Here is a 22999-nt window from a genome sequence, read left to right as displayed (position 1 = left end):
ATTTAGCTTCTCCAGAGAAAGCTGCTGACAATGAGCAAAACAGAATACCCTGGAGAGAAAGTGCTTGACGAGAGACTAAGCCATAGGAATTGTGTTATCAGCATCACAGGAGCAAACGTGGATGGAGTTACGGGCTGACATTTGAAAAATGAAAGAGCTGAACAGACACTGCTGTGCTGGTGAAACGATGAATGGGAGAGCAAAGGGGCGCGAGCAGGGAGAAGGGAGGGTTTCGTGCACGACTGGACAGGCAGTGGCAGCTCGTGGCTGGATACAGCTCCCTGCCAGCACCACAGCTGATCAGAGGGAACCTCCAGAAGAGACAGAGGATGTTTTTTGATATGCAAAGCCACCAAACTTTCACCTTGCATAGGCACAACATCCATGTTGTTTCACAGGTTGTTTCACCAGGTCTGTTTTCAATACCAGGCTATTGCAGCAACAATAGCAAATACTGAACATGTTAGGAAGCAATTCATCGAGCTGGAAAGAGACATTACGGAGGGGATTTTATCAAGATAAGATAAGCAGCAACTTAGCTGCAGAGACAGAAACTGATTCAAATATATGACTTGTTATGCTCCTCTGAGAAAACTTGTCTTTGTCTTGCCACCAAATACAAACACATAAATATCCAAGACAGATGTTGTCCTTTCCTCTAAAAGGCAAAACACACTTCCCAGAAAGAAAACTTGCTAGCTACTAAGGAGTTAAAGTTTCAATGTATTCCACCATGCACTGTTGGGAAAAGTGTGTGTGTATATATATATATATATATTTAGTGAGAAAACCAGATCTAAAAGTTAGTTGGAGGGCATGATTTTGCAGGACAGAAGCCCTGAAGATAATTAAGTTCTGATCAGTTTCGTGAAAATAGCAGCTGGGCATAAGGAATGAATCCCTAGCAGCATCCCTGTGGCATGAAAGGCTTTTACAGGAGGCAAGTTTCATTAGGCTTTGGAGAAAATGCCTTGAAGCAGAAAACCACAAGAAACCAGGCTTCACTGCTCTTCTACTCACAGAATGGCTTGTTTAGAAGTTACTGTCATTCATCATGTACAAATCCTTATTACAGATGCAATTGGTTTATAAACATTGATTAAGTTTGAAACTACACTAGAAACTTACAGTTAATGAACTAGTTCAACTTCTGGACCAATTTCGTTAAATGATCTCCCCCTGCCCTCCCCCAGGATAAGCAAGGCCATGGTTTGAGAACAGCTATTCCATCAAGTACAAGCAGGAGAGTAAGAAAAAAAAAAATGGAATGTGCCTATTAGTATCTGAGCTAAGAGAATAATTAGTTTTACCTCTTTCTGTTCACAAATGGGTTCGAGCACCTTGCAATTTTCTTTAATTTATTTAGGATGGGAAATCTGCAAAATTATTCCTGCAAATAATTAGTTATTGATGTATAGTACTTAGGGAAAAGCACTCATAAGGAAATCAATCTATTATTCAAGTGACATTTGCTGTTTGGGGATTCGTGTCGCTGGAACCACTTTTTTGGTCTACTGACTGAGCACAACTGCGGGCTTCTGCACAGGGGCGAGGTGGCTCAAGGTCCACTTACAGAAGAGTCAAATATTTCTTCTTTCTTCCAATTACTGTTTTTCTCCAGCATAAAAGGTTTTGAACATTTCTTGGCAAAAGAAAATATAGCTATTTTATCAATATTCTAGAAACATTTTCCCAGCATTGAGTTGTCCCTAGCTAATAATAACGGCGTGAAGACAGACTTTGAATTCCTCCCGAACCCGCAGAGCATGGAGACAGCTTCAGATGCTCACAGCTGGGGGCTGATCTTCAATTTCAGCTCAGTTTCCCACTTCTCATCATGACAAAGCTCTGATCACCAAAAACACCCGCCCTTCACACTTTTGCTACAAAGCCACACAAATCTCATGTAATCATGCAATAACAGCATCTTTTCCCAGCATGAGGACCTCCCGCACTTTGTGTGGGGGTTTTTGCCACAAGTGGAACAGGAGGCCAGCTGAGCCTCTCAAAGTCAGCATTTTCCCCACTTTCCAGGAGCGTTTACTGCCCTCCGATTTCAGTTCAGGTTGTGTTTAGCCACTCCCAGCAAAGCAGAGCACACATTCCCTCTGCAGTAATTAAGAAGGAAGAACTACGTAAAATTATCTATCAAACTTCAGAGACTACAATTGGTGTTTCACTGGAGCTTTGTCGAAACAGGCTGCCAGATCATGATACTGGAAGTTTTATGGAAATAAGTGTGTATGGGGAGGTGGCAGACCCGACAGCTGCCTCGCCAAGGCTGTTCCACATCTGTGTGCACACACGGAGCAAGCTTATGCTTGCATGCGCACACTGGCCAAGCACACACAGGTGAAGGGTTGCATGGAGTAACCAAGGAAACCAGCCAGGACTGACAGAACTGCTGATGCCAGAAGTCAGGAAGTGTTTCATCCTGCCCTCTGAGCCCCTCTGCACCGCACTGGCACGGGAGCACACGCAGGCCAGCGGGCAGGTCTCCCCTGAAGTTGCAAAAGGGAGAATCCCAAGCAAGCTCTTAGCATCCTCCTGTTGCCCTGCAAGCATCCGTGCTGGGCTTGCAGTTGGGGGAAATGGGAGGAAAGCTAGAGCTCTGCACCTGCTGCAAGCATTTATTGTTCCAAGGGCTTTGTGCTTGCACAAGGAGCAAAATAATTTTGCAGCTTGCTGTGCTTTGCATCAACCATCAGCAGCACAAGGGGTTAACGCTGTGCACCAGTCCCACCCTGATCTGATAAAGGCAAGAAACCCAGGCTGGCAGGGGACAAGCACCTTGCTCTGTGTCACATTTTAATAGCAATGAGCTCTGTGACAAGAGACCTGAAAGCCAGTCCACAGACTGCCCCACACTCTGTGATAATGATTTCGCAAAGCTTTCCACACTGCACATCCAACGTAAAAAGCCTCCGGATGCGTGTCCTACGAGCAGCAGCAGACCCACCAGCCTGTCCGTGCTGCCAGTCCTTCCAGTGCTTAAGTGAATGCTGATTTTAGAGACCACCTGGTACAGCTTGCTCCTGACTGCCTGGACTCTCATGATTTCAAGTGCTACTTGAGCTCCTTCACATCCAATTTCCCTGCTCATCCCCCACCTCTCCTACAGAATTTCTTCAAATTGTATGCAACAAAAACCTCTAGAAGTATTACTTCATCCTGCTGCAATCATAAGAGATGCTGGTGTGAAATGCATTTTGGGGGATTACCAAATCCAAAACCACTAGTGCTTGTTAATGCAAACGCCTTGAACTGTCCTTAAGCCTCCTTCCCACAATGGCAGTGCCATTCTCAGCATCAAGCAGCTTTGGTGCTTATTCCTTCTAACAGTCCATGCAAATTAGTATTATCATGCAATGGTGGGTTCAAAAGAAATCTGCATTTCCTGGGCAGAGGAAGTAAATTTCTGTCATCTCCTTTTTTATGAAGGCATGTTGTAAAATATAATAAAAGCAGCTGCTTTTGGAGAGGTAAGAGAGAAATATGCCTTTAAAGGAACATCTTCCTTTGCAACTCAAGTAGGAAAAATATATTTCAATGCACAACAGCCCCCTCTATTAAACCCATCCCGTATTATTAGTTAACACTATTAGCTTCCATCCTCCTTACTATCCAGATTAACACTGTGGGATTTGTTCCTTCAGTTCCGGCCTTGCCTTACAACGCTAACCATAAGGGAATCTGCTTGCCAGTCAGTCACCAGCAGCACTCACACTTGGCTCGGTGTTAGCGCACAACAGCCCCCAAGCTGTGTTTGCTAACCAGCAGTCACAGCACAGCTCTGTCCTTTCTTGCATGCCTCTCTCACTACCTGCTGGCTGACCTTGGCTGAGTCACCAAAGCTCTGTGCCTTCACTTACTATCAGGGTGGATACATCGTCACTTACAAGCATGTTCATAGCTAACCCAGCCCCAACAGGCTCTTATCTATGCTGGATGTTTCAGGAGTATGTAGAAAAGCCTGTCTGCAAGCATGCAGGTTTGAGATAGATGGCATGACACTGAGATTTGTATTGCACAAGTCCAAATTGCATTTCACAAATAATTTATTCTCGCATTAGGATGAGCACAGAAACTGAACTTCAGAAAACTGGAAATATAAAACTAGTGTATTAATAGGAACATATGAACTTCCACCTAATTAGTAACATTTTGTAAGGTGCCTTTACATAAATTAAGTACTACTAGTTCCATTATACAGGTGGGGAAACTGGGACACAGATGTCCCCAAGGCCACAAAAAGGCCGGTAGCAGAGGGAAATACTACGAAGGGCTCAAGATTCCACAGGCAGTGCCCTAACCTGTGAGCTACATCTGATCTTACCAGAATAATGCTTTATTCCAGTACCAATTGACCAGGAGGGGGAAAGAAAGGAAAAAAAAGGAAAGAAAGGAAAAAAGGAAAGAAACTATTGTGTATAGTGGATTATAAATTACTCAGTAATTCTCATTATAGCTATAACAAAAGCCCAGTAACTTTTAAAAGTCATGATGACCTTAAGCACCCATGGCAGCTACCTGTTAGAAGCTCTTGTGCTGAGCAAGATGTCACTGTCTGTCACCAGCACCCAACAGAGCAGGTCAGAAGACCAAATGTACAGATCCAGAGGCCCCTACGTGGTCACTCCATGAGAACAGACTAGCACACCACTGTCTGGTACTGCCCATACCCAGAGAATGACATCAAGAGATCAGGTTTGAAACATCCATAATAAGAAACCCTTGGGAAAAAAAAAAATAAATAAAAATCTGTATGCAAAGCAACGCTGTGCCACAAAGTCACAGAACAAACTGAAGGAGTAAAGAACATCTCAGACTAAGTTAAGTAGCATCCTGGATGCTATTTAGTGAGGTGACACTTTATAATCTTTAATACATTTCTAAAACAAGCCCTGCTAAAGTCCCTGCTAAATTAAATGGGCTTACTGTGCAATAAAGTAGATAGCTGGAACTGCTACAAAATTACACTGCTTCTCTGCCCCAGATAAGCTTGTCACCAATGAGTTCTTCCACCCCCCTCCCTTTTTTCCCCATATTAATGCCCTCCATCATAATAAGGATTCCTACCCACTGCCAAAACTCAATTTACACTATTTACTTTAATGACCTCATTTGTCATCTTAGCATGTGCGTCTACCTCTGGGACTGCAGCCCCGCCAGTCTGCCAGAAGGTCTCATTTACAGTTTGCTCTTTCATTATTATTTTTAAAGATTAAATTGCTTCCATTTCAAGGCAAACAGTCTGGGAACTCCCACAGCCCAGAGGATACCACGACACATTCATACATTTGATCAATATATTTTAGGGTTACGTACATCTCAATCCCAACTGACTCCCCTTCCACACTGCCTCACTGCATCATCCGTTTCCATCACCTTTAACTTTGTTATTCCTTTTAATCTTTGCAAGAGATGCACACTGGCTATGACATTTGAATACTGCCATCACATTTCAAGTTGTGGGAGGAATTTTCTATTTTCCTATTTTGGAGGGCTAGGGAGGTGACAGAGAAGGGTGTGATAACTTCCTTCCCCAGTGCATCCGTTCATTCGTCTGTTTTAAACCACATTTTTAATCTCGCAGCTGGACTACTCCAGAGCGGTGTATTCCTTCCTATTAAATTATATTTCTCTCTTACGGTGCGTCTCCAATCCTGACATACTCAGTAAAATTCAATGTTAATCAAGTCATTTAAATAGGTTAGGGGAAAAGATAATATTTCATGTTTCGTTATACTGCATGTTTTGTGGAAAAAGCTAGAACTACAGCTAGAGGAAGTCTCCTAAAATGCAGCACCAAAACCAAAGCAACACAACAGTCTGCCACTCAGAGCAAGGAGGGAGGGACTGGGTATTTGAGAAATTCCCTGTGTCTGTCTGCAGGGTCTGAACAAACCATTCCCGAGCTTGTTTGCAACACCTTTAAAAGGAGAAATTAAAAGCCATTTTCTTGCTTGTGAGCAATCTCTCCATCCATTTGCCTCCTTCTGTCTCTGCCTCCAATCGACCGACTGGGACAAAACGTGTCTTACCAATGCAGCCCCTGCAATCTGGAGTGGCCACTCCTCTCTGTTTCCAGTAACATTTTTAGACAGACCAGGCATTTCCTAGACACCATTTGCAAATCCCGGAATAAAGCTCAACCAGAACAAACAAATTAATTGCTAGGAAAACTGGGGCTAGAAAGGTGCCTAATTTAGAACCACAACATAATCAGTTCCTTCAATATTTAGGATTTTTTTTCACTCAGGCTAACAGAGACCTCTCTTTTAACCAAGAAAAAGAACCATCAAACTTCCCTAAAAACAAAGCTGAGGAGCTCTAAGTTCTTTCAGAGTTACTGAGCACCTATTTCATTTTCTTCAGCTCAGGCAACTATATGATTATTTCTTTCTTGTTTTCCTACCACTGCAAACATTTATCCAAAGTCCCATTAAACATTACAGCAAAAACCTTTACATCTCCCATTAGTGATTTCCAATATGCTGATATGTTTCTTCAGAAGCTTTCCCAGTGAATAATTGGTCCCAGAGTAATAGTACTCGTTATTTATACACAGAGGCGTCCTCGCTTCAGATGTCTTCTAAATAGACTTTAGCAGATGTTTAAATAATATCACCTTCTTCGCATGTATTTGTGTCCAACATAAATGTGGGTATTTTATACAGAAAAACTGGTTTCAGAGATCTCATCAATATTTATAAAATACAGTTAAAACTAAATTCTTCAATTGCTTCCAGATCCTATATGATGGTAACCTGGCAATAAAACAAATTTCCAGGCTATGTATGCCATATAAAAGCATATTTATCTTACTTACAGTCCGATGATCAGGTTTCTGGTATGTCAGGAGAAGATGGAAGATATTACAATTCAGTCTTCCCTGGATTCCCTCAAGTCTTGCTCTGGATCATCACATACGGACAAGAGCAGCAAGGCTGAGGAAAAAAATAAATAAGAATTGACAACATTCGACCAACAAAGGCAATACTAGCGTGGTCTCAGACCATTTGCTAACACAGAAGCAATACAGACAGCATCATCAAAGCTCTTAGGAACAACGTCAGGTAGTGCCAAAAAGATGCAAACACTTCAGAGGCTATGCAGTAAAACTCCAAACAACAGTTTTGGGGCTCAGGGTTATTTTTCTCCCTTTACTTCTCTATGTCCCCCTTTTTTATTTTAACTGTGAAGGATTTGTGTTATTAGCATGCTCTGTTTGCTGCAGCACAGAATGGCTGATGCCTGTGCAGCTGAGCCAAACCAGAGTTTGAAGAGAACTATTTTCTATTTCTGCTTCCCAGAGAAACATAAGGGGAATTTTAATAAAAAGGGTAAGTTAGAAAACCTACAGAATTTGCATGTGAAGCAGAAAAAGATTTTACAGGAAGGGAAACTGAGGCACGGGCTAGTGAAATCATTCCAGTGCGGCTCTTAAAAAGAGAGCCTGAGGGCTTGAGAAAGACCCAAAACTGCGGTTTACAAGGAAAGCCAGTCTCATGAAACCTGAATCTTCCTATGATCTAAAAACCCCAGATAAAAAATTTGTCTAAGCAGGTATATTTCTGTAAAGAGTGTCATGTTTAACAAGCCAGACTTTTCTGGTGCGCTCTGTCAAAAGAGTTTCCCGATCCATTTAACAAGGGGTAAAGGCTCTTTCCAGCAGGCATGAACCTCTCACGTTTGGCATATTCTGACACCTCCTCCAACTGTATAGAGGAATATTTGTAGTCACAGCAGGTAAACGAGCTGTGGACAGGGAACACAACTAATTTAATAGCATGAATTATTTACACATACATTCAAGAAAGCCATCTTGCTACACAGCAGTCCCAGCAGCAGGGATTATTAATTTATAACTCAACTACAGCTACATTAAACAGAACGAGGCTTCCATAAAACCTTAACTGTGGTAATGCACAGAAAATATTGCCTAACTTGCTCAGAAAGTACAACAGGGTTCCCTAACAAAGCCTTGACCATCAGCCAGAGATCAATCACGGTTGTCAGGCACTGAAGCAACGTCCACCAGCTTCCGATCTGCACCCAGACATGCCTGCTTGTCCGCTGTGCCCATACAAAGCCGTGCATCCTGAAGTCAAATTTGTCTTTAAGCTTTCATTAGCTTCCAAAACAGCAACAGTTTCTTCCCCTTCAGAACAGCAGTGTGAGCACACCTGTCTCCATCAGAGCAAAATCCTTGAGAAGAAAGCAGAGCATCCCCATGCCTGCGGTCTCCTGGCTGGAGCCCCTCAGCAGAGATCTGACTCCAGACAAAGGCAAAGAGATGCACCAGAGGGAAGGTGGGAGAAGCACTGGGGGTGGGCACAGGAATAACGAGACCTGATGGGAACCTGCAGAATGTGTGGAGAAAAGGTGAAATAACTGAGCAAAGAGTCAAGGAGAAGGAAATGGGAGCATGGAATATGCTCCCCATCGAGACAGTCAGACTAAGAGGGAATTTAGGCAGAACATGCAAAGGAAACTGGAAGGCAGACAGATCCAACTCCCTCTGGAAGGGGAAATATAAGTTTAAAGGCAGAAACTTGGACAGCAATGAGAAATTTGAAAACTGGAAGTAGGTAAGGAGCCAGAGGCAGGACTGAGCATGGGACAAAAGGAGTTCAGTGCCTCACAGCACCACCCAGCAGCTCAGCCTTGTAAAATCATGTATTTACACAGCAGAAACCCACATCATGTTGAGCAAACCCAAGATACGGGTTTAGAGACCCCGTTGCTTGGTCTAGCTGCTGGCCAAACACTTTGTATTCTTAAATCCTGCTGGTACCATCTGGAAAGAAACAGAAGCTGCCGCTCTGTGCAGGCATTCTTCCAGCATATTATTTGTCCTGATAAACATGCTAATAGCTGGACTGCCTGCATCTTCACATGGCTTATTCACCCAATAGATGGCTGATGCAGCAAATTAATCTTCATACAGTAGGAACTCAGTTCCTATTAATGACTAGAAACCCTTCATAATGCGCTGTGATCAACCTGAAATAATTTCATAAAGTGAAACCTCGCAGCAGAGCTGACTCCATTATTAACTCCTTGTAAAGATCAAGGGACTGAAAAGGGCAGGTTGGATTGCCTGTTCTTGATTTTGAGTGTTGCTGTTTTCAGGAGAGGTGGCTGGTGCTTTCTGAACATATAGGAAGGAGCGCACACTGGGGACAGAAGAAAAGGCACTGACCCCACTGAATTGAAAAGAGAAAGCACGTATCAGCCCAGTAAAGCAGCTCTTCCTCTGTCTTGCACAGATGTATTTATGACACTCTCAAGAAGTGTGTGTTTGACCTACTTAGAAATCGCTTTATGATACTGTGTAAGGGACTGGCCAGGGGCAGAGCCTGGGCCAAGCCTCCTAAATCCTGAGCTCCCCTACACCTAGGCTGAATAAGCATCCAACTACGGCAGCACCTACAAGCCCTCCAGGCCCTTTGGCTGGAACAAAGGCGAGTGGGCAACCTCTTCCCTCCTTGCTCTCCTCTAGGCCATCATGAACTGTGTGTTACTAACATGAGGTTACTAACCAGGAGCATTCGGTGTCACTGTTGTGCTGATGTCTGAAACTATCATTAGACCCCTGCTGGGGCTGCAATGAAGGGGGTGCCTGGGGACCAAGACAGTCAGGTGACAATCAGAGCCTCAATTAAAAAAAAAAAAAAAAAAAAAAAAAGAAAGAAAGAAAGCAAACCCTACCTACTAACTGCAAATACTGGAAAAGCAGAAAGGTTAATTATCTCAGCAGGATATAAATTATCCTGTGTCAGGGATTTCAGCTGCATGAAAGAAAGCTTCATACTGAACTTGAGAGGAAAAAGATGAGTGTTTCTGAGCATCCAGAGGACAATGGGACAGATGGACACAAGAGACATACTGCAGAGACAGGGCCTGTGAAAGGTACAGTCCTGGTCAGGAGTTGAGGAGAAGGTCAGTGAGGTTATCAGAGAGGGCACAGGACGCAGAGCAGGGCACTATAAGTTGCCCTACAGATTTTTTTTGAGATCTTACGTTAAGAGCATTACTTTATTTTTCTGCTCTGTGCTTCGGGTTCTCCATCTTTACAAAAGGGGAGAGTGACATCAGCCACATGAAATATTTTGAAACACAAAACCGTAAGACATGCTACATTAGATGCGGGTTTTGGGACTGCTGCGTGCTGTGGCAGAGGCACACTTCAAGGAACGTACAGCCTACCAAAGGAGAGGTAGGGGCAAAAGGGGCTGTGGGGCAAGCAAGTCGGTACTGTTAGCAAGAGCCAGGCACATGGAGCAGAGTATAACCTCCAGACACCCACGTACTACCTCTGTTAGTGCAAAGAGCTGGGACTACTTTGCAAAGCAGCTACTAGCAGAGATGCAGCGTGCGTTTGATCACTGCCTGATGCTAATGTAAACATCGATCGCCCAAACAACAGGTAGGACAACCAGACTCCAAAACACAGCCAGCAATTTTAAGCAACCACAACAGGTTTGTAACCTGCTGGTTACCTGCCCCACAGAACAGGGCATGGACCTGCCCTGAGAAGGGCACCATCGCTCAGTACCCTGAGGACCAAATAACCATGCCTCAAAGGCTTGAGACATTGGAAAAAGCCAACTGTCTTCCTGCACACCACTACGAGGCCAACGTGCAATTTATGCCTGGTTTTCCTTACCTCCCTTCTCCCCCATGGCTGTTGCTCCCTTCCTTGAGGAAGCAAGGCAGAAGGCACTGAACTCACTTCATGAGTACACAGAAAGCTCAAAGCAGCAAGCTGAGCAGCAGAGAGGTCAAGGAGCAGCAGCACACCATGTGCAACAGTACATTTCACTGACACAGAGTTCCATCCAGCAAAACCAAAGCTACCTTTTTTTTTTTCCTCTGAGCAAAACCAAATTCCACCCATATTATTCATCACAAGAAAAAAGAAAAAAAACACAACCAACAAACCCTGCACCTTCTTCTCCAAACCCTACTCCCTCAGCAGCAATCAGCAACTTAATGGAGTCCCCCTGAGTGCCTGGGAGGGGTAACAGGATCTGCCTGTCAGCAAAGTCCCATCGCTCCTTCTTGCCTCTCACTGGTCAGTCTGTGTTGCTGGGGAGCTACAGCTGAAATCCACCAAAAATAATTAATTGTTGTGGGTTTTTCTTTTTGAGGAGTTATTAAAATACCAGTCTGGTGCCTCAAAATGAGCAAGCTTTAATGGATTTTCTGTTTGTCCACAGAAATGTGTTGGGAATTTATTTATTTTTCTCTATTTTTCTCCTATTTTTTTTTTTTTTTGCCTTCTGCAGGATGTCAGGGGAGGAAACAAATGTTTCACTTTTGAGTCCTTGTTCAAAAACATAATGAAAACTTGGAAATTATTTTTTCATGAAAATGTCCACTTAGGAAAAAAGCAATTCCCTTCTCTATCCTGAAGAAATGATTTCATTAGAAAAAAATAAAAAAGCAAGAATGGTGCATTCTAGCAAGAAGCTAGAGTTTCTTATTCTTAAATTTTGATTAGCAATCCCAGCCACAGAAATGTAATTTCTTTGTTATTCTCACCAGTGCCATGCTTGCAACAGGCAAGATTCCCAATGGTACTTTCAAGTTACCAGAAGTACATTTGTTAAGAAAAAAAAAAAAAAAAAAAAAAAAAAAAGCCTGGCATATAATCTGTATTTCCGATTTCCAGTCAGACTTTCAAGATTTAGCCCATCTCAAAACTCTGCTGCATCTTTTTACCTTATTCAGCAAAGGATGCTGAGCCTGATCTTGCCTCTTGTGATTCCAGCAGAGCTACGCCACAAGGAATTTGGCTTGGGGACTGTATTTAGCATCTTTGCTATTTTTATGGGAGCTGTGCTGAAGGCAGCCACTATCTGGCAAAGTTTCTTGTCTAGACAGATGCTAGGGGAAGGTAAGCAACCCAATACCATCACGTAACGTTAGCAGAATTCCTGAGGCAAGCTCACGCCATTACAGATAGGTCAAATTGCCTCCAGACTGCAGGATTTGCAAGTGGCAGGATATTTTACTGTACCCATTGGCCCCAGAAAAAAATATCAGTAGGAGTATTTATGTGAGAGATGAAGGATGGGAAGGGTCAGGTTAAATATCAGGAAGTGGCTAATGCATCCGTTCCGGAGCTGCAGCGGGTGACATATCCGGGGGGCAAGCGCGGGCTGCCCCTGCTTGTCTCCAGCTGGGAAACGGCTTAGAACAGGTCCCCAAAACAGCATTTCCATGTAAGTTCTTGCAGTAATAGCCACAGAAGTGGCCTGTGATTGGCAACACGAGGGAGGTGAAGCTGAATGTTAATAAGCAGGACCTGGAAACAATCTCTATCTGCAGGTTTCAGGTCTACTTCATTACTTCTTTTGCTTAAATTAAAGGCCTTAATGTGGCTGGGCACAAAGCCATTTTACCGGAGAGTTCTGTTGCTAGCATTGTATTTATAACTGCGATATCAATATGCTCCACCCAGGACTGAAATCCCTTTCTATTTTGAGCTGTGTAAGAGATTTCCTGTCCCGAATGATTTACAACTTTAACAGGCTGCAACACGGGGAGAAAGGGACTCTGCAGAGTCCTGCATCAGTCAAGTGGACATAAGAATATGATCTGCTACCTGAATGAATGTTTGCTGCCTCAGTTGCTAACCAGAAAAAGCTTTTCCAGAAATCTGCAAGCTCAGAACTTCCTTCAGTGTCATGTCCCTAAAGCAGTAAAGTCTGGGGCATCTGTAAGCTTTTAATCAGCCATTTCCTTACCCCTTTGGTCTGTCAGTGTAGAGCTGACAGCATGATAGTCCTTGCAATGTGCTGCTCCGTCAGCTTCAGAAATGCTGATCTCCCTCGCTGGTGATTGAAGTTGTCCCAGCATCTCATTACCATCTCTCCCAGTTGCCTGCCCCACATCAAAGGGGTTTCCTGAGGCTTTGACAACAATCTCCCTACTTCCAAGGGAAAGCTGTTGCAAGCTTTTTTGTATGAAATTATTTATGGGAGCTGAAATAGGATTTCCTCGTAGATGGAAAAAGTAGAAGCTCCAATTTTGCACCCTCCCATGCACAGGAGAGGGTGATCCCTCAGTCAGTGGGGAAGAGGAGACCTGCACAAGTCAGCACCTTCAGCCTCAGGACCTGGCTCCCAGATGTTCCTATAGGCAGCTGGGTATGCCCTCCTGGCCTCACGCTCAGACGTGGCAGTCCCACCTTTGGCTGCAGTTTTGACAGAGCCTTACCAAGCAGCTTATGGAGAGAAAGCTGGGTGTCCAGACCCAACCTGGACTTGGTGCTTGCAGCACAGTCCAAGTGAGACAGTGTGCAGACCTCTCTGCACTGCAATGGATTTTCATCATTGCCATTCATGAGCCCTTATTTCCCAGCACTGAAAGTGCCTTTAGGCATTACATCCAGGATGATTTCCCTCACTGGAAGATTTTGTGTCTAATATGCCCCTTGCAGGAATCACTCTGGTGTACTGGCTATGGAGCAGAGAGAAAATGTGTACACGTGTATGTGCATGACAGGGTCTGTGTGCATGCACATATTCATACCTCAAATAGCACCGCTACAGGCAACTGTGCCCTTCACACTGTGTATTAATGGTCATCCACACGGCATGTTGCCATGCAGACTGGGGGGGCTGCACACTGCATCTGTCTAACTCCTGGAGAGCGTGGCTTCAGGCAGCTGTTCAAGGGGTATAATTAAAGATGGTCTCCAAATTCATAAATCAAAGAGAGAAAGACCTCGAAAAGGGGGATAATAGGAAGAAGAAAGGACTTAAAAATATGCCCTGTGCTGTATAATACCCAGATAGGTTCTTTCCAGACACAATTGTGTTCCAGAAACAGCATGCTGAGACTCTGCAAGTTACTTGGGAATCCAGGTGGGGAGAGGCATTTAATCTCTATGTGTTTGTGGGGCTTTGAGCGTTTTGCTCTGCTGTTAAATCATAGCTCTTCTTTCCTGCATGGCCTCCCAGGGAAAAAGCAGGAGACGGTGGTTCCCCAAGGAAAAGCTGTCGAGCTGTCAGGGACGTGACTGGCTATGCAAAAATACCAAGGGAGAGCAGCAGGGAGATTTTTCTCCACAGTCCAGATACACAGGAGAAAGCTTAACCAACAACAAAGCTCCATTAATGCCTCCCTTACATGCATTAACATTTTATCAGTAAAGCCCCAGAACGGTCGAGAGGGAGATATCGCATTTCATAGGAAAGGAGAAACTGAGGCACAAGAGGATGAAGGTCAGTACACATGAAAACCTTTCCCCTCAGACACCCCAAGTGGACAGCCATCCGCCGGGACACAGCTCTACATTAATTCATAAACATCCTTCTGGCCACAGCCCAGGTCTGTGGCCTCTCCAATACTTTTCAAGCCCAAGCACCGACAGCTTGGTGGATCGTGGCACAGACCAGCAAGCTGCATCAGGAAGCTGATGTGCAAAACTGATGATGCCCTTGCTTTTGCAGGAGTCTCAGATTAAATGAGAGTGGCCTGGGCTCTAAGGGAGTGCTGGCACTACTCTTCTAAAAAGGGGAGGCACAGAGGTGTCTTGCTTTGAGTACGCCAGTTGGGTAGTCACTTTATTAAGCTTTAGACCAAATCAGCTCACAAAGTTGGTCAGAGCTCCTCAGACAAGATTTGCACTCTGGATGTGAGTGTGAATAAGGTCCACACATACAGGTAGGAAGGTTTAGAGAGTAGACAGTGAAACCCAGGAACACACTCTGCCTGAAGATCTGGAGAACACTGTCCTGGTCTGCTTCTGAGCATGGTGCTCTTATTTGCCTTACTTTAAAAACAGATAAACAAACAAATAACACCTCTTCACCTAATCCCTCACACTGTATAGCTGGAGAGCTTTCGTTAACTATTTCCTCTGGTTTCCATGGAAAACAGAAAGTCAGATTTACTGAATCCCATGAGATCATAAAAAGTGCCTTTGGTCTAACAGTCCTACTGGCCCTTAACAAATGAGGCCAGCAAGGAAAATGATCAAAATGCAAAATAGGGATTTCGAGTCCATCTGCTGAAGTGACACAAGCTCTCAGCCTTTTAAAATAATACAATTTCCTAGATATGCAAATAGGTCCACACTGAGGTATACTTTCACAAAAAGGGCAAAAAGAGGCATTACCAGAATGTTTTGGGGAAGTATAATATATTGTGATTTAAAGCATTTAATTTTATTTCTCCCTGGTGCAAACCCTAGAATGACACAGACCTCTACAGCTAAAGGAAGTACTCCTTCCTCCCCTGAACTTGCCTTTTTGAACTTGCCTTTTTGGTACCAGAAACCATGGGTTCCACCTGAACACTGCAGGGTTTCTATGCATGTTTCTATGCATATGATGATTCTATGCATCATTGTCCATAATTTTCAAGGTTTGGGCCAGGGTCCCTGACTTCTGTAATGTCTACTCTTTTTTCTCCAGAGGCTTCTGCAGGCTTTCACATAGCATATGGCCCATCACAATGACTCTTGAGATCATCTGAAGTCCTGGAAGTTGGATGCTCAACACCTAAAGAAGGGGTGAGGTGGCTCAGCATTAGGATGCCTGCTTTGCTTTTGCAGCAGTGCTGTTTATTTGAAGACTGTGATTTTCAGCAACTCTGTCTATCAGCTTCCCCATGTAGGAGAAACATGTGAATGCATCTAACTGCTTGCTCACAGATGATAGAGAAGGGAAATTCAAACATGAGTAATGTTTGCAAACTAGTATGTGTGTGGTTTTTTTTTTTTCTATGTAGACATCCTTAGAAGGCTTCATTATTCTACTTTAGGCTGAAATCAGCTCTCTTTAGTGATTTCAGCTGAGCAACGCTTGCCCCATTACATGCAGAGTGGAGCAGAGTTTCAAATTCCAAGAATGAGAACAAATGCAGAAAAGACACCAAGTTCCTAGCAGCTGCAGGTTAGATGAGGCCATTTTAAAAATAAAGGATCCTGCTATGCTGTGCATCAGGCAGAATGGAGTGTGGGCCATTCTGGGGACAGATTCAGTGCAGTCTATCTGGAACCAAAGTAGAATTCTTAATGAAACAAAAGTGCAGCACTCTAAATTTAGATGCGCTATTAATGCTTTTAAAAATAAGTGCATCTATAGCCATGGGGTGTCTGAAATTTCATTCACAGTGTTCACTCCCATCAGGCCCATCTGAAACCCACTGAAGCCAGTGGCAAAAATCCCATTGATTTTAATAGATCCACTGCTTGGCTCACATTTCCTGTCCCTGCCCCTGTTTGGTTGCCTGTTTGGGAGATTGTTCTGTATGCCGACACAGGACAGTCCACAGTTGTTGATACTTGTAATTCCATGTTTTGCTGTAGCCTTTCTGGCAGCAAAGAAGACAGGTTAGACCTTGTGCAGTAGCTTGTTGAGTGAGGCAGCAAAATAAACAGGAGGCCAAAGAGTGTAAATCCAAAGGAGATATCTATCTCTTGAATAGCACATCTGTTAGTCTAATGCTCTTTGTTTGTGTTGCAAAAAAGGTTTCTCTATGGCACTCCAGCTACATTTACATCAGATGTGCCATATATCATATAGTAATATAGACAGGAACTGTGACTTGCCTGGTAAATCGCTTTCTGCTTGTAATATGCTGATCTCTGTGGGATGTGGATGTATGAGATCTGTGGATTGAAGGCAGTATTGCAATCTGTAGTATGACGGTTATACATGAGGGATGTTCATATCAAACCCACACTGCAATTTATTGCTTATTCAACCAGCTTGATTTATAAATATTTCACCTTCACTCTTTAAAACTATGCACACAGAGAAACTTTCCAGTGCCAAAGGATGATCAAAGAGGATCATCAAGATGCAGGCTAAGGACGCAAGGGCTGCAGCTTCTCCACAATAAAGCCCACCAAAATCAAACAGGAGTAAAGCCCGTTATTTTTCTTTAGATCAGTAATAGCTGGTGATCGCTCATTTATTCTCTATTCCATTTAAGCACATGATGTGATAGGCACAGGTTACGAGCTGGTATTGGTTGTTCTGATTGTTCTGGTATAGGTTGTTTGATCTTGCTCGGCAGGGGGGTTGGACTAGATGATCTTCAGAGGTCCTTTCCAAGCTCAGCCATTCTTCAGTTCTGTTCTGTACAGAATCAGGAAAGGTTCCTTTCTGTCAGTGTTAAGGAACAAACTACAAATTTCAAACTACAAATTACAAATTACAATCACCTGTCCTGCTACACTCTCTGTGCATCCTCATAATGGATTTAGCCTGATGCATTAATAAAACCCAAACCCACCTCCTGTCAATCACTGCCAGGTTTATCTGTTAGAGACACCTCTTTCTGCCAACAGCCTAGTTCTATTTTTACTGAGCAAATGCTTTCACACCTCAGCTTCCATGTGTGTGCCCACTTCATCCATTGTTCACACCTAGTTTACTCTTAACACCTCTCAAGGACCTTGCAGATAGGTGTGAAAGGATTCCTCCTTTGGACAGCCATGTGCTCTGATAGGAAGAGGGAAAACAAATAGGAACCAGAGTTGCTGTCAGCACTTAGGGCTATCGAGGGTGGAGAGGAGAGGCCCCGTTTGTTCTGGCCTGAGTTACAAGCAGCAAGGGAGTGTATCTTCACTCCATTCCTTCACAGTTGCTGCCCAGTTTATCCCTTCTCTCTTTGCAAACAGTTTGGAGTTGAAGCTATCTAAGAAGAGCATCCTCTCAGCAAGGGCCTGCATTTTTTGTGTATATTCCACCCAAGCTGCAAATTTCCTGCTATTTTCTGTGACCAGCAGTAGTGGGAGCACAATCATCCAGCAAGGGATGGTCAGCCATGGATTCATGACCAACCCATCCGAGGAACAAAATTTAAGGCAAACAGCCCTGTAATTTAATCGCTGAACAAATTTTCCCACATTGCCAGGAGTGTTAAAGGCTCCCTGTGTAATCACAACGCCAGGCTGTGCCAGCTCATCCTACAGGCTTTAGGACTGCCTTGCAGGACACATCGCCACTCCCATCCTTCACCAGCTGCTATGACTTTAGTCAGATGTGTTCAAAGAGTGGCTACAAACCCAAACGTAGTCTTGGAAATATCCCCAGACCATCCATCTCAGTGACAATTAGACATGAAATATGAATCCTCTTGATATCAGTTTAGTGTCTTTCCAGTAACTTTCTACTTCATCTTTGGAATGTGCACTATTTAAAGAAAGAGGGTCATATATTTAATTGGGATGGAAATAAATGTGTGTGCCAGATATAATTTGACTTTAAAGAATGATCCTAGTGTTCAAAACCTATTAATTTTACTCTTCCACCTCAGTTATTAATAGCACAGGTGCAAAAGAAATCAGACACTTTTCCTGGGATGAACCATGCTAAAGGAGGGTTGGCCAACCTGTACCCTCTGTGTTGGGCTCTTGAAGGGTATTTGGATGCCTGTGTATCAGAACATTGCGTACAAATGCTTTACTGAACCCAGCCTGGCTGCAACTTACCATGTCTAAGAATAAATACTTCCTAAAAATAAACACGTAATTTCCTAATTTTCTTCCTTTCTTTGTTTTCTCACTTTGTTTTCTTTCTCTGGTTGCTTTTCTCTCTCTTTCCTTCTACATGCCTACCTAGCTATCTTCTTTTCTGTGCTTCATGCAGTCTGGACATTTGAAAAGACCTCTCCTTTTCAGCATTATTGAGCTAGAGGCTTCCCTGCACACACAATTACCTGCAGTAAAGTTAAGTTCACTCACTAAAACTACTGATACAAGAATAAAACATTTAGGAGCCAGACCTCTGTTTCACAATCATTTTACAAAGACAATAATTTCAACCTTGAGACAATCAGTAGACTATGTAAGAACTGAATCATTGAATTGACTTGAATAAGAAAAAGGATGGTTCTTTATGTCAGAATTACAGCAGGATGAATTTAGTACCTACTTGCAGTTGAAAACCAAATAAACAAATAATAATAATAAAAATCAATGGCCCAGAGGCTACAGATGCTTTCACATACATGATGGACAACTACCATAACAGTATAAAGTGCTTTCCTTACTGTTACTGCGTCAGATACTTTTACATACCTCAATGTCCCTGAAAAGAGCAGTAAGATTGGCGCAAAAGGCATGAGAAATTTATAAGAGTACTGTTTCTTGAACTCCCACTTCTCATTCTTCCTAAGGGAATGTTACAAATAGGGTACCAATCCTCCACATGTCAAAAATAAGGGTTGCTAATTCTTTCCTCTTCCGTGGAGAGTGGAGCCAAGATTTTTAGATGTGACTGACTGGTCATTTTGGAAATCTAATTTGGCACGCCTCAACAGAACCTGATTTTCATAAGGCATCAGAGCAGTCTTTCCTAGTTCACTAGAGCATGAATCTCGCTCATAATTATTGAGCCCATTTTGTATTCAGCTTCTACTCTCCCTCACGCAGAGCGACAGCAGCTTAAGTGTTCTCATCTCATTTTTTCTTTTCCCACAATTCAATTCTTTCACATTAGCAGGGATGGGGGGAACCCTCTTTGAGATGTATTATTTCATTGAATGTTTCCAACCAGGCTACATTTTTCATGGCCTTTATTTGGATCAATCATGTTAAAAGCTGATGTTGCATTATTTAAGCTTTGACAGGCATAGAATTAAGATGCAGGTTTATTCGCTTACAGAAAATGTCAGACTAGAATTAGATGATCACTTTACGGATTGAACCTAACTACTAGGATATCTGCTTTTTCAAGCAGCAAATGTTAACGTTTTTTGACATATTTTTTTCGCCAGGTTCTAGTGGTATGAGAATGGGATTTATGAGAACCTGGAGTAAGTTCATGGAAAAATCATCCTGCTCTCTTCTTCAGTGAAAACAACCCGTAGCTGAATACTCAGTACCAAACTGTACTGTACCAGGCTTGGTACTGACATAATAGAAAGCACCCTAGATAGTGTGTACTCACACAGGAATTTAAAGGACTTATGCCTGAGGGCAAGTCAGATTGTCTGCAGCAGACTGCAGTCTTGTCTGGCTTCAGACAGTTCTATAAAGCTATGTTGATTTACAATAGTCAGGACATTTCTTCCTGTAAGTTACATTTTCAACATCCAAAGCATGGTGCTGCTAAATCCCAGTTCCTGAACAGCCCGAGTTCAGCACCACGCTCCCCAAGGGGACTGCTGTTCCATGGGGGAGCTCTGCGCATCCTGAAACTTTCCTCCTGCTGATGCACTCCCCCTGGCTCAGGGTGTCCACTGCAAACATTAGGCCCTATCCTCAAATACAGCTTAAAAGTAACAGTAAGAAAAAATAAAGCAACTACCTCATGGCCCTGCAGTGTGCTGAATTTCTGTTTTATTGGATGAAATACACTGGCACGGAAATTCTCATTGTGTTATGCACTGCATACCACGGAGTGGGAGCTGTGCTGGGAAATGACAATTGCCCAGGGGTCCCACTGCTTCATTTGGAGATGGGACGGAGTGACCTGGCCTCTGCTTACCCAGCCTCTGGAAGATGCAGTTTATAAGGATCTGTGTGCTTTGGTAATGAGTGGGTTAATAAGCAGCTTTTCACATTTTTCTCCTCTGTAGCTGAGTTACCCCACAATCAAGGCAACAGCCTGTTTTTCAGCATGGATCTTATCTTCCTACTCAAGAGGTCACAGATTGCCAGCCTTGTTTTAATGAGCTGTGTCCTGTGAATTTCACAGTCACTTCAAGTCTAATAAGGGAACCCACAGGGGTAGTGTTTTCAATTTGCTCCTCTTTCCTGGTGAGTTTGTACCATACATCACATGTAGCAGTTCACAGCTGGTGAAAAAGAGAAGAATTAGCTGTATTCCCAATATGGGGATTTTACAATTCAATATTTATGAAGATTGGGGGTCCTCTCATTTGAAAGGCCAAACAGTTTGTTTTACTGTGTGTGGAACATATTATGTTAATATAGAGAACAACTGTTTCCAAGAACTAATCTGATGATGGTGTTGAAAAGCCCACCACACTACAGAAATATGATGTGCATCTAAGAATTCTTCATACTTTGTCTAACCAAGTCTTTTGCATACAAATTAAACACAACTGGAATTCCTGCCCTACCCCCCCCATCAGAACTATGGGCTACTTTACAACTGAAATGACAACCAAATGTCTAATTTTAATTTCAAATTCACTCTATAAAAGTACAACCTGATTGTTTTTCTCCCTGCTAAAGAAGGTCTATGAAAAATGATCAGATCTAAGCTTTACTTAAATGCGTATGAATGAACGCTGCTATCAGCTGGAGATCGCTGCAGAACAGAACTCCTTGAATATTCATTAATTCTTCCAGATGTCTGATATTCCCTTGTACACAGAGTAGCAAATACTATTGGTCAATATACAATACCCATGCCCAGCAGGAAATCTGGAGATCCATTTTTGACTTTTCACCTAAAAGCAAGGTGAAATATTCAACTATTTGGGAATATAGAACATAATATTCATATTCAGACAGAGAACTTTTTAGTTGAGGTGGCATTTGCAAATTGGACTCGCTCTGTTGAGCAGAACTGGAGTATTTAATTTTAGTGAGATCTGGCATTAGCTTATGTTTTTCTACCATCCATTAGTGTCAGAAATGAGCTATACATCTATTTCAATTACGTGTTTGTATAAATAAGCTTGTATGCAGATTAAAATAGATTATACATTCAATGTAGGACACTTCACAGTGAAACATCCAAAATAAGTCACCAAAAATTGAGAAAATTTTGTCTTTTTGAGGCAAGGATTTGCTAAGTAGCCAGTAAAATACAGAAGACAACATGTGATCTTAGAGCAAACGGAGGCTTCTGTTAAATACTAGGAATGGTCAATATAGGTCCCAGATAAAGAGGAACTAATGGTAGGTCCCAGATAAAGAGGAACTAATGGAAGTGTTTCTCCACCTAGGTCTCTCACAAGTACTCCTGTTTGGGATGTTTTTATCAGTAAGTGCCTTTACTTGCTTTCTGCTTACTTTGACTCACTGTGATTTTTCAGTTAAATGAGTAACAATAAGGGATTCCTCGTCTAAAGGCATGGCAAATATGTTAAGCCGGCCTGGAAACCTCAACATATGTCTCTCCAGCATACCCAAAAGATAATCATGTGCTCCCACTTTTTGCCCAAATAGGAAGGAGTGCCAGCTGCACAACAGGAGGCACAGAAGCCTTTTCCAGTGACCAGTGGATACTTTCCGTGTGTCACAAGGTATCGAGGAACACACTTAGACCCTGCAGGTCACCAGTGAGGCTCATTTTCATGTGACCACTCTGTAACTCCCAGGAGGGAATTATATTATTAACCTTATGCCCAGCTTTAATTTTCTGTTTCCTGATGGAAAATCTCAGAATTTGAAGAAAGGAAATTTTCCCATGTGTTTGTGGAGTGACAGCTTCTACCAGCTAAAGAGCAGCGAAAGAAGCGTGTGTGGAAAACAAAGAAAAACAGCTTTATCTACAGTTAATAAAAAATAAATGTCAAGCAGGACAAGAAAAACTGATGTGGTAACATACAGAGGACAGGATCCATGAGAGACTGAGTAATGAAAAGGTCAGGAGAGCCATAAATAAAGCCTGAAACGGCCAAGATCTAGGGAGGGAGAAAACTCATCTGAAGAGTACAACAGCTCAGGCAATTTAATGAATATGTTTATGTAAATGGAACAACTACCATTCCAGGTACAGAAACTGTCTTTACTCTGAACAGTACATAACCCCCCATCAACCATCAAAACAAGGCACAAACTGATCACATGCCTTGGACCGACTGCACAGTGCAGGGACACAGCTCAGAAATGGTGAAGAAGAGCAGTTCTCATTCTGCCAGGCTAACCCATAGCAAGTCCTGGTTTTCTAGGGGATTTGGCTGCGAGTGGAAAGCACCGGCTGATTTTGGCTGACACAGACACAAATCAGTGCTCTGGCTGGCGAGAACCATCAGGGCCAGAGGGCTCAGTGAGCAGCCCCCAGCAAGGCGCTGCGTTCCGTCTGTGCAACTGTCAAACAGCCCC

General features: G+C 43.0%; 1 long non-coding RNA gene across 1 annotated transcript in view; it reads right to left on the bottom strand.

Annotated features, from left to right (window-relative positions):
- LOC118178104 overlaps positions 1–10895 on the bottom strand; it is a 46589-nt gene extending 35694 nt beyond the window's left edge. Inside the window, exons 1-2 of the long non-coding RNA XR_004756068.1 lie at positions 10676–10895; positions 6833–6950 (exon numbers count right to left, since the gene is read on the bottom strand). This is a non-coding gene — a long non-coding RNA (uncharacterized LOC118178104). The remainder of the gene's footprint in view (positions 1–6832; positions 6951–10675) is intronic.
- Positions 10896–22999: the final 12104 nt, after the last annotated feature.

Source organism: Oxyura jamaicensis, chromosome 24 (assembly GCF_011077185.1).
Source record: "Oxyura jamaicensis isolate SHBP4307 breed ruddy duck chromosome 24, BPBGC_Ojam_1.0, whole genome shotgun sequence".
Lineage (NCBI taxonomy): Eukaryota > Metazoa > Chordata > Aves > Anseriformes > Anatidae > Oxyura > Oxyura jamaicensis.
This window is presented reverse-complemented; position numbering and strand designations above follow the sequence as displayed.